The sequence below is a fragment of the Miniopterus natalensis genome, chromosome 12, assembly GCF_054644295.1.
Source record: "Miniopterus natalensis isolate mMinNat1 chromosome 12, mMinNat1.hap1, whole genome shotgun sequence".
NCBI classification, from domain to species: domain Eukaryota; kingdom Metazoa; phylum Chordata; class Mammalia; order Chiroptera; family Miniopteridae; genus Miniopterus; species Miniopterus natalensis.
Window position 1 is genome coordinate 63,777,006 of NC_142092.1, and position 10,672 is coordinate 63,787,677.

General features: G+C 46.0%; 1 pseudogene; it reads right to left on the reverse strand.

The window, feature by feature from the left end:
• Positions 1-765: 765 nt before the first annotated feature.
• Positions 766-1,628, reverse strand: LOC107535581 (small ribosomal subunit protein eS4, X isoform-like; annotated as a pseudogene).
• Positions 1,629-10,672: the final 9,044 nt, after the last annotated feature.

The following is a 10,672-nucleotide window of genomic DNA, read 5'->3' on the forward strand; positions in this document are numbered from 1 at the left end:
TTCCAACGTCATTAAAACATACAAAGGAACAAACTAACCAAGTCAGACCAAGTCACTCCCTTGCTCAAACTCTTCAGTGGCTCCCCATTGCCTTCAGAAAAGGGCTCACTCTTCACCACCACCATCCAGGTTCTTTGTGTTCTTGTTTGGCCAGTCCCTCCCTCTAGTTTTCCTCCCTGAACATGGCATAGGTTCAAATGAATTAACTTTTTTTTTTTTACATTTTTAAAATAGGCTTTATTTTTTAAAGTAATTTCACTTACAGAAAAACTGAGATAGTACAGAGCTGCCATGTATGCAGCACGTTTTACCAATTACATCTTACATTGGTATGGTGTATTTGTTACATTTAATAAGCCAATATTAATACATTATCTTTAACTAAAATCTATATTTGCATTTCAATTGCAATTACATAAACATTCAAAACAAAACTACTTATTTTGCTAGAAACCTACAAACTCAAATACATGTAGAAAGCATATCAGAGTAATTGCCTATGCAGCTATGAGACAGGAAGCAAGAAATGCAATTAAAAGGAAATAAGTGAATAAATGAAATAAGAGCTTTTCAGGAGCAGATAGCTGGTTACAAACTGAGAAGTACAGTGAACTCACCGAAATGTATAAAAAGGGAAAGGCTGAAGCGAGACTGACTTTAGAGAAAGGGACTGTCGTACTCATATAGCTGTTAAGTCCCACAGGGAAAGAGAATGAAAGTTAGGTTATGAATTATTAGCATTAGTGGGCATGGTCAGTTCCCCCCATCTTATTTTTTCCCTCATGCAGCATTATCTTTAATTAAGTACAAAGACTCTTCTTATCATGTCGCGTTTGGCTCATTTCACCAACTGTTTGGCTGCCAGTCTCTTGTCTCTCTCTTCAGCAATGGTGAGGCAGATGCCCTTTCCACGGGGAAGGGAAATCCATGGTTTGTTGCCTTTGCCGATAACGAAAATGTTGGAGAGATGGGTAGTGAAGCTGTGGCCATTGGCATCTTTCACGTGAACTATGTCAAAAGAACCAGGGTGCTTCTCTCTGTTGGTGATCACGCCAATTCTCCCCAGGTTGGCGCCTCTGATCACCATACACAGGTTACCGGTGTCAAACTTGATGAAATCAGTAATTTTGCCAGATTCCAAATCAATCTGAATGGTGTCATTCACCTTGATGAGGGGATCAGGGTAGTGGATGGTGCGCGCATCGTGGGTCACCAGGTGAGGGATCCCTTTGTGCCCACGAAGATCTTCCTCACTTTGCACAGCTTGTACTTGGCCTCCTCAGGTGTGATACGATGCACAGCAAAGCGACCCCTGGTGTCATAGACCAGACGGAAATTCTCTCTGGTCTTTTCAATGCTGATGACATCCATGAAACCAGCAGGGTAGGTGACATCCGTTCGGACTTTGCTGTCGATTTTAATGAACCGCTGCATGCAGATCTTCTTTACTTCATCTCCAGTTAGCACATACTTAAGTCTGTCTCAGGAAAATGATGAGAGGGAGACATTCCCTCAGCTTGTGGGGGCCGGTAGACGGGCGAGGAGCAAACACTCCCGTCAGCCTGTCCAGCATCCAATGCTTCGGAGCCAACTACGCTCTTCAGGTGCTTCCTGGGACCACGAGCCATGGCGGCACTAGGCACAGAAAGAGGGCCTCTTCTTGCTCGTTAAGACAAAATGAAGTTTCTAGAGGAAAGTAGTCACATGCCGTGTTCCGGCCTCCAACGTGACGGTGTCTCAAATGAATTAACTTTTATCTCACTCCTAGGCTTTTGCTAAGAATGCTGCTTTTCCCCCGCCTCATCCCCTCACCAGTAGAACTCCTCCAGCTCCCAGCTCAGATATCACCTCTTCCAGGAAGCCTCCCAAAGCTCTCTCCCTTCTCAACCCACCCCCAGGCTGAATCAAATACCCCTCTTCTTTGCTCCTCCTGCCCTTCTTGATTCCCCTAATCTCATCCCTTGCCACTACATCTCTCCCATTGCCAAAAGCCCTTCCTTGGCCTGGGCCTATAATCATGGGATCCAATCAGGCCCTGAAGAATGAATGACCACCTGAAGCACAAAGTCATACCATAAAAAGTCTTCCCCTGATTTAAACATTCAAACAAAAGACGGGGGTTGGGGGGGTGGAGTCAGCCTGTGCTTTGAAGGCCAAATCATTTATGAAGAGATGATGGTTCTCAAAATTAATCCAATTGCTGCTTTTCTTTGCACCGTGTATGTTCTTATTTGGGAGTGAGATGGAGGTGGGTAGATAGGGAAATGCAGCCCTCTCCCTCTTCTATTGAAGCACAAGCCCCCAGGAGGCAACATCTTCCTGTGTAGCTCCAGGGCTGAGACAGGCTCCGTAACTCTTCAGGGAGGGTCTCAAGCCTCTAACTTGACTATTACCTCCCCTCCTTTCTTTTTGCCTTGAATGGGCCTGTTCAAAAAATATCCAGCTATTGAGCCCAAGGGGCATCACAGAAGTTCCCTCTAACCATGCCTCATCTACAGAGGTTCCATTCAGCCTTACCTTCCATCACAGTGGTTCCATTGGGCCATACCTTCCATGACAGTGGTTCTGTTGGGCCCAACCTTCCATCATAGAGGTTCCATCTGGCAATGTCTCACATCTCAGAGGTTCCATCAGGCCATACATCCATAACATAGGTTTCGTCTGAAAATGCCTCACCATCACAGAGGTTCCATCAGGCTTTACCTTCCATCACAGAGGTTCAATACGGTCTAACCTTCCATCACAGATGTTCAGTCCAACTTACCTTCTATCACAGAGGTTCCATCCAGACTTATCTTCCACCAGTGGTTCCGTTCAGCCTTACCTTCCATCCCAGAGGTTCCGTTGGGCCATATCTTCCACCACAGTGGTTCCATCGGGCCATACTTTCCATCACAGAGGTTCTTTCTGAAAATGCCTCACATCACAGAGGTTCCATCAGGCTTTACCTTCTATCGCAGAGGTTCAATAGGGTCTTACCTTCCATCACAGACATTCCATTCAGCTTACCTTCTATCACAGAGATTCCATCCAGTGGCTGGAATCTTCCATCAGTGGTTCCATTCAGCCTTACCTTCCATCCCAGAGGTTCTGTCGGGCCATATCTTCCATCACAGTGGTTCCATCAGGCCATATCTTCCATCACAGAGGTTCTGTCTGGAAATGCCTTACATCACACAAGTAATGTTGGGCCATACCTTCCATCACACAGGTTCCGTCTGGAGATGCCTCACATCAGAGGTTTTGTCAGGCCATATCTTCCATCACAGAGGTTTCATAAGGCCTTACCTCCCATCACAGAAGTTCCGTTAGGCCATGCCTCACATCACAGGGGTTCTGTCAGGACATATATTACATCACAAGAGTTTCCATCTGGCAATGCTTCACATCACAGTGGTTCCGTTGGGCATTACTTTCCATCACGAAGGTTCCATTGAGACAAACCTTCCATCAGAGAGGTTCCATCTGGCAATACGTCATAGCCCAGAGGTTGCATCAGGTCATACATCCATGGCATAGGTTCCATCTGAAAGTACCTCACATCACAGAGGTTCCATCGGGCCATAACTTCCATCACAGAGGTTGAGTCTGCAATGCCTCACATCAAAGTTTCCATCTGGAGGTGCCTCACATCATAGGCAAAACATCCGGCTTTACCTTCCATTACAGAAGTTCCATTGGGCCTTACCTTCCTTCAGAGAGGTTCCATTGAGCCTTACCTTCCTTCAGAGAGGTTCCATTGGGCCTTACCTTCCATCACAGTGGTTCCGTCCAGCCTTACCTTCCATCATAGAGGTTCTGTCCAGCCATACCTTCCATCAGAATGTTTCCATCTGACAATTCCTTGTATCATGGAGGTTTGGTCTGCCGATACCTCACATCGGGGATATTCCATCTTGTAATGTCTCACAACCCAGATGTTCCATTGGGCCGTATCTTCTATCACAGAGGTTCTGTCTGCAACGCCTCATATCATGGAGTTTCCATCTGGAGATGCTTCACATCACAGGCGATCCATCCGACCTTATCTTCTATCACAAAGGTTCCGTTAGGACATACCATCCATCACAGAGTTGCCTTCCAGCCTTACCTTCCATCACAGTGATTCCTTCCAGCCTTACTTTCCATCACAGAGGTTCTATTGGGCTATATCTTCCATGACAGTGGTTCTGTTGGGCCATACATTCCATCACAGAGGTTCTATCTGGCAACATCTCACACCCCAGAGGAGCCTTCTGGCCTTACTTTCCATCACAGAGGTTTTGTCTGGTGACACTACACATCACAGAAGATCTGTCCAGCCATACCACCCATCACAGAGGTCCAGTCTGCAATGCCTCACATCACAGAGTTTCCATCTGGAGGTGCCCCACATCACGCACGATCCATCCAGTCTTACCTTCCATCACAGAGGTTCCATCGGGCCATACCTTTCATCACACAGGTTCTGTCTGGAAATGCCTCACACCACACAGGTAACATTGAGACATACCTTCCATCACACAGGTTCCATCTGGTGATGCCTTGCATCACAGAGGTTGTGTCGGGCCTAACCTTCCACCACAGAGGTTCCTTCTGTAATGCCTCACATCACAAAGTTTACATCTGGAGGTGCCTCACATCAGGGATGATCCATCCAGCCTTACTTCCATCACAGAGGTTCCATTCGGCCTTACTTTCCTTCACGGAGGCTCCATCGGCCCTTACCTTGCATCACAGTAGTTCCTTCCAGCCTTAATTTCCATCACAGTGGTTCCTTCCGGCCTTAACTTCCATCACAGTGGTTCCTTCCAGCCTTACCGTATTCCATCACAGTGGTTCCTTCCCGCCTTACCTTCCATCACAGAGGTTCCGTCTGGCAATGTTTCACATCCCAGAGGTGCCTCCTAGCCTTACCCTCCATCAAGTGGTTCTGTCTGGCGAAGTTTCACTACATGAAGGATCTGCTGGCCACACCATCCATCACAGAGGTTCTGTCTGCAATGCCTCACATCACAGTTTCCATCTCAAGATGCCTCACATCTTGGACGATCCATCTTGCCTTACCTTCCATCACAGAGGTTCTGTCAAGCCACATCTTCCATCACAGAGGTTCCGTCTAGTAATGCCTCACATCACGGAGGTTCTGTCTAGAGATGCCTCACATTACAAAGATTCTATCTGTTCTTATCTTCCTTCACAGGGGTTCCGTTGAGCTAAACCTTCCATCACAGAGGTTCTGTCTGGCAATTTTTCACATCCCAGAGGTTCCATCACACCATGAATCCATGACATAGGTTCCATCTGAAAATGCCTCACATTGCAGAGGTTCCAGTGGGCCATATCTTTCATCACAGAGGTTCTGTCTGCGATGCCTCACATTACGGAGTTTCCACCTAGAGATGCTTCACATCACAGGCAATCCATCCAGCCCTATCTTCCATCACAGAGGTTCCATCAGGACATACCATCCATCACAGAGTTGCCTTCCAGCCTTACCTTCCATCACAGTGGTTCCTTCCGGCCTTATCTTCCATAAGAGTAGTTCCTTCCAGACTTACCTTCCTTCACAGAGGTTCCACTGGGCCTTTCCATCGTAGAGGATCTGTCAGGCCATACCTTCCATCACTGACGTGGCTTCCAGCCTTACCTTCCTTCACAGTAGTGCTATCCAGCCTTACCTTCCATCACAGTCCTGCTGTCCGGCCTTACCTTCCCATCACAGAGGTTCTGTCGAGCCTTACCTCCCACAGTGGTTCCATCTGACAATGCTTCACACCATACATGTAACATCAGGCCATACCTTCCATCACAGAGGTTCAGTGGGGCCATACCTTCCATCACACAGATTCCGTCTGGCGATGCCTTATGTCACAGAGGTTCTGTTGGGCCTTACCTTCCATCACAGAGTTTCCAATTGCCTTACCTTCCATTACAGTGGTTCTTTATGGCCATGCCTCACATCATAGAGGTTCCATCCAGCCTTACCTCCCATCACGGAGGTTCCATCTAGTAATGCCTCACTTCATAGAGGTTCCATCTGCCCATACCTTCTATCACGGAGGTTCCTTCTGCAATGCCTCACATCAAGGAGTTTACATTTGGAGGTACCTCACATCACGGACGATCCATCCTGCCTTACTTCCATCACAGAGGTTTTATTGGGCCTTATATTCCTTCAGAGAAGTTCCATCAGACCATGTCTTCCATCACAGTGGTTCCATCAGGCCTTACCTTCCATCACAGAGGTTCTGTTGGGACATACCTTCTACCAAAGAGGTTGGGTGTGACAATTCCTCGTATCACGGAGTTTCAGTGTGCCGATGCCTCTCATCAGGGATATTCCGTCTGGCCATGACTCACATCAAGAAGCTTCTATCTAGCCTTACCTTCTATCACAGAGGTTCCATCAGGCCATACCTTCCATCACAGAAGTTCTGTCTAGAGATGCCTTACATCACAGAGGTTTCGTCAGGCCTTACCTTCCTTCACAGAAGTTCCATCGGGCCATACCTGCTATCATAGAGGTTCCATCGGGCCATATCTTCCATCACAGAGTTTCCATCTGGAGATGCCTCACATCACAGAGGTTCTCTGGCCTTACTTTCCATCACAGATGTTCCATCCAGCTTTACCTTCCATCACATAAGTTCCATTGGACCATGTCTTCCATCACAGAGGTACCATCTTGAGATGTTTCACATCACAGAGGTTCACTCTGGCCATGCCTCATATCACAGAGGATCCATCCAGCCTTACCTTCCATCACAGTGGTTCTGGAGGTTTGATCTGCCGATGCCTCTCATCAGGGATATTGTCTGGCGATGACTCACATCATGAAGGTTCTATCAGGCCTTACCTTCCATCATAGAGGTTCCATTGGACCTTTCCTTCCATCACAGGATGAGGCCATGCCTCACATTCCTGAGTTCCTGTCTAGCCATACCTTCAATGTCAGAGGTTCTATCTAGCCATGCCTTCCATCACAGGAGTTCTCTTGTGGTCATATCTGCCATCACAGAGGTTCTGTCTGGCCATGCCTTCCATCTGATAGATTCTGTCCAGGCTGAGCGGCCCCTATCAGGGAAGCCCAGGCAAGAATTATTGCCAATTTGAAGGTTGAGCCCCTTCCATAGGAAGTCAAATCCAGCTAAGAAATCAGTGACTATGATTTTCTTCTGCATGTGGGGGGATAACTCACTTTATAGAAAGAAAACAAATACAGAGGCTAAGGGACTGCAGCTGAAAAATGAAGATATAGCTTCATTAATACTGACCTACAAATGACTGTGCTTCTAGAGGTGTCACCAAGAGCACTGCAGCAGGGTGGCTAGAGCCCTGGTTATGATTAGTTTATTGGGATCAGTATTTTTCTGGGTTTATGGGATTCTGATTAGGGAGTCTTTGTCCCTATTCCCTGCTGCAGAGATCACCCTGATGACTGGGTCTCTGCATGGAATCAGCAATGGCCCAGGCTCACACTCCAGGTCACAGCTCTAGTTCATACTCACTACCTCACCTGTAGTTCTGGGGGTACCACCATATCAGGGAATAAGGACACTAAGGGCCATCTGGAACAAGTTTGAGTAGTGACACCATGTAATTATCACAGAAGAAAGAGTAGCCACAAACTGACTCTTGAGTAGAACTCATCCCTCATGACTAAGAAAGTCACTAAGGTTCTTAGCCATTTGGGGGGGCAACACAGAGCTTCAAGGTGGGAGTAGAGAACTTCCTGCTAATCAGGTAAGGGAGAGCTACCGCAATTAATTTGAAATAAATTATAAGCAACTCAGGTATTCAACAATAAGAAAATGAATATATTATGGTATATCCATATAGTGAAATAATATACAGCAGTGAAAATGGGCAAGCAAGGGTAATCATGTGTAAAATATCATATTGGGTGTAAAAAGCAAGTTGCAAAAAAATGCATGTAGTATGGCAGAATTTAATATAGTTTAAAAGCCTGCAAAACAGTGCTATACTTTGCTTAGGATACATACATACTGGTGTAGTAAAAGCATAAGAGAAATGATTGGAACTGATAAAGACCTCATTCAAGGAACTGGTGACTTCTTGAAGAGGTGGTGGGGAAGATGCAACAGGAAAAGGTTTCCACAGTACTGGAAATACTTTGTTTCTTAGGAGAAGTAGGGTATACCCAATCTCACATTAGTCTTTAGGTTTTTTTTGTTTTTAAAATATATTTCCTAGTAACTTTTTGTGACCATGTTTATACCTAAAGCTGGTAATACAGGTTATAGCTATCATATTTGTTAACAAATCTGTCTCTCCTGCTGAGGGGTATAGATATACACTCTTAAGGCCAGAACTGCCCAGCTAAGCTGCTCCAAAATTCCTGGCCCACTAGGTTTGGGGGTAATTTGTTACACAGACACAGAAAACTATTATGAGGAACCAGAGTATTCTTGAACAAAGCAGGGACACTGTGAAAGTGGTATTTTACCAGGCTATCTTGTGGCCTCTGAAGACCAAATAGCTAGATTTATTTTCGATGTTCAAAGCCCTAAGTGGTTAGCACAAACCCGGAAGAGCCTGCAGCCCCACATTTCATGGGTGGGGCAGGCAGCACATTAGTAATTTCAGTGTGGCCTCAGCAGACCATTCTTGGTCAACTCTGTACTTTTTCCTCCTTGCTCAAGAGGATACCTCCTGAGGAAAAAAGACCTCCAGGCTGCAAACCTCAAGAGTTCAGCTAAGCATATGGAAGGAACAGCTGACCTACGATGCTTCAGAGGAGATGAGCAAAACATCTCCATCCTGGCCAGGAGATACCGTACAGCTTAAGGGACAGAGTGACCAAGAACAGAGCCAGAAACCCCTAACCTTCAGCTCTCCTTGCATCCTGGTAAGAATTATCCCAGGTTTGATGTCCCATTTACCATCTTACATCTGTGCATCCAGTTAGCACAGAGAGAGGGTGGGTAGTGATGGGAAAAGGGATGCTCGTACAATAAATAACCATAAAGGAAAAGATAATGCATTTGGCAAAGTAAAGGAAGCAATCTTTTTCCCTGGGCTGCAGTTTCCAAAGCTGATTCAAAAAGAAAGCTCTGCTGTCAGATGGAAAATGGGCTTTTCCCTAAAACAAACTCTCAAAAGTGTCCAAGAATTGAGAGGGAGAGATATGAGGTTGGGGACAGAAATAGATACAGTCCCCTGGGTGGAAAATATGTGTGTCTTCATTCTGATGGGCTATTAGAAGCTCAGCTTGTGACCATAGCAAGGGAGCCTTTGTACGTAATTAGGAGTAATCACCTCAAAGCTAAATTTCTCTTCCCCATTTCTTGGGGTAGAGTAGAGAATAATCAGTTACATTTGGGCACAGTTACAATATAATAAGAAAAATGCTCCCCTCCCCCAGTAAAAAAGGGTCAAAAGAGTTGCTGTTTGTTTGGGGGTTTCTGTACTATAAATAAGTCTTTGAACACAGATCAAAATTTAAAGGGCATAGGAAGACAGAATTTCACCTGTAAGACAGAGGCCTTAGCTTCATTCCTTAGAAACTGAGGCTCTCCTTCATTGTAGATGGAAAAGCTGAGGTCCAGAAAGGAGAAGGCATGACACCAAGGTCATGCAAAGACTGTTGGCAGAGCACAGAAGAGAACCCAGGAACCCACCTGAAGGGGAAAAACCCATGAAGTACATGAGCCGCTCCAGCCCACAGGGAGAGTGAATGTGAGCGGGAAGAACTGTGCATCTGTTGGCTATTGCTTCCTTTAATCCTAGTGAGGACAGCCTGCTCAGGCTGCACAAGTTGCTGATAAGGAAATGAAGACTGAAAGATAGGAGCTCACTGGCCCAACATAGCCCATACGTGGAGCAGCATCCAGGTGTCTGGGAATTGAGTTTCCTCATGTCTGGGCCCAGCATGGACTGCCCGAAAAGCTGGGCCTGGGGACAAGTCAGATTAGAAATATGGCAGGGAATTCTTGAAAAAGAAGGGGTCCTGGACTGAATGAAAAGGCAGCAGGTAGAGTCGCTCAATACCAGAGAGACCTGGGTGTAAATCCCAGCTCTGCCCCTTCCAGCTGTATGATCTCAGGCAAGACACAGCACATCTCTCAGCCTCCAGTTCCTCCTCCTAAAAATGGTCATAAACACACATTTTGCAGTGAACTCAAGGTATATAAGAGGGACTTAATGTTATTAATTCCTGAATCCTGAGCTTAAAAAGAGAAAGGGAGAAGATACCCATGCATGCACGCACACATCACCAGCCCCCACTGACAAGACTTGCTGCTGTTTTTAGACTATGTCTTTAGCTGCCATAATACATACCCACCTGCTGATGACAGAGGTTCAAGACACACCTTCAGTCTTGATCAACAAACCTGCATTAAGGTCACCCACCAGACTCATTCCCTGGCTCTCCAATGGACCAGATAAGATCCAAATGGGTTTTGGGACAAAGATACCTATACCTTCCCTTCCCCCTCACTTAAATTTTCCCTGGCTGTGCCAATGACAGCATAAAAGACAGTGGACAAGAGGGTGGGTTCAAATCCTGCCTCTGCCTCTAACTGGCTTAGTACATTTGGGAGAAGTGCCCAGCTCCCTGAGTCTCGGTTTCCTCATTTGTAAAACAGCAATGATCATAAATATCTATTTTGCAGGGTTATGGTAAAGTTTAAAAGGGAAGTGATTGAAGCACAGTGAGCCAGTTTGT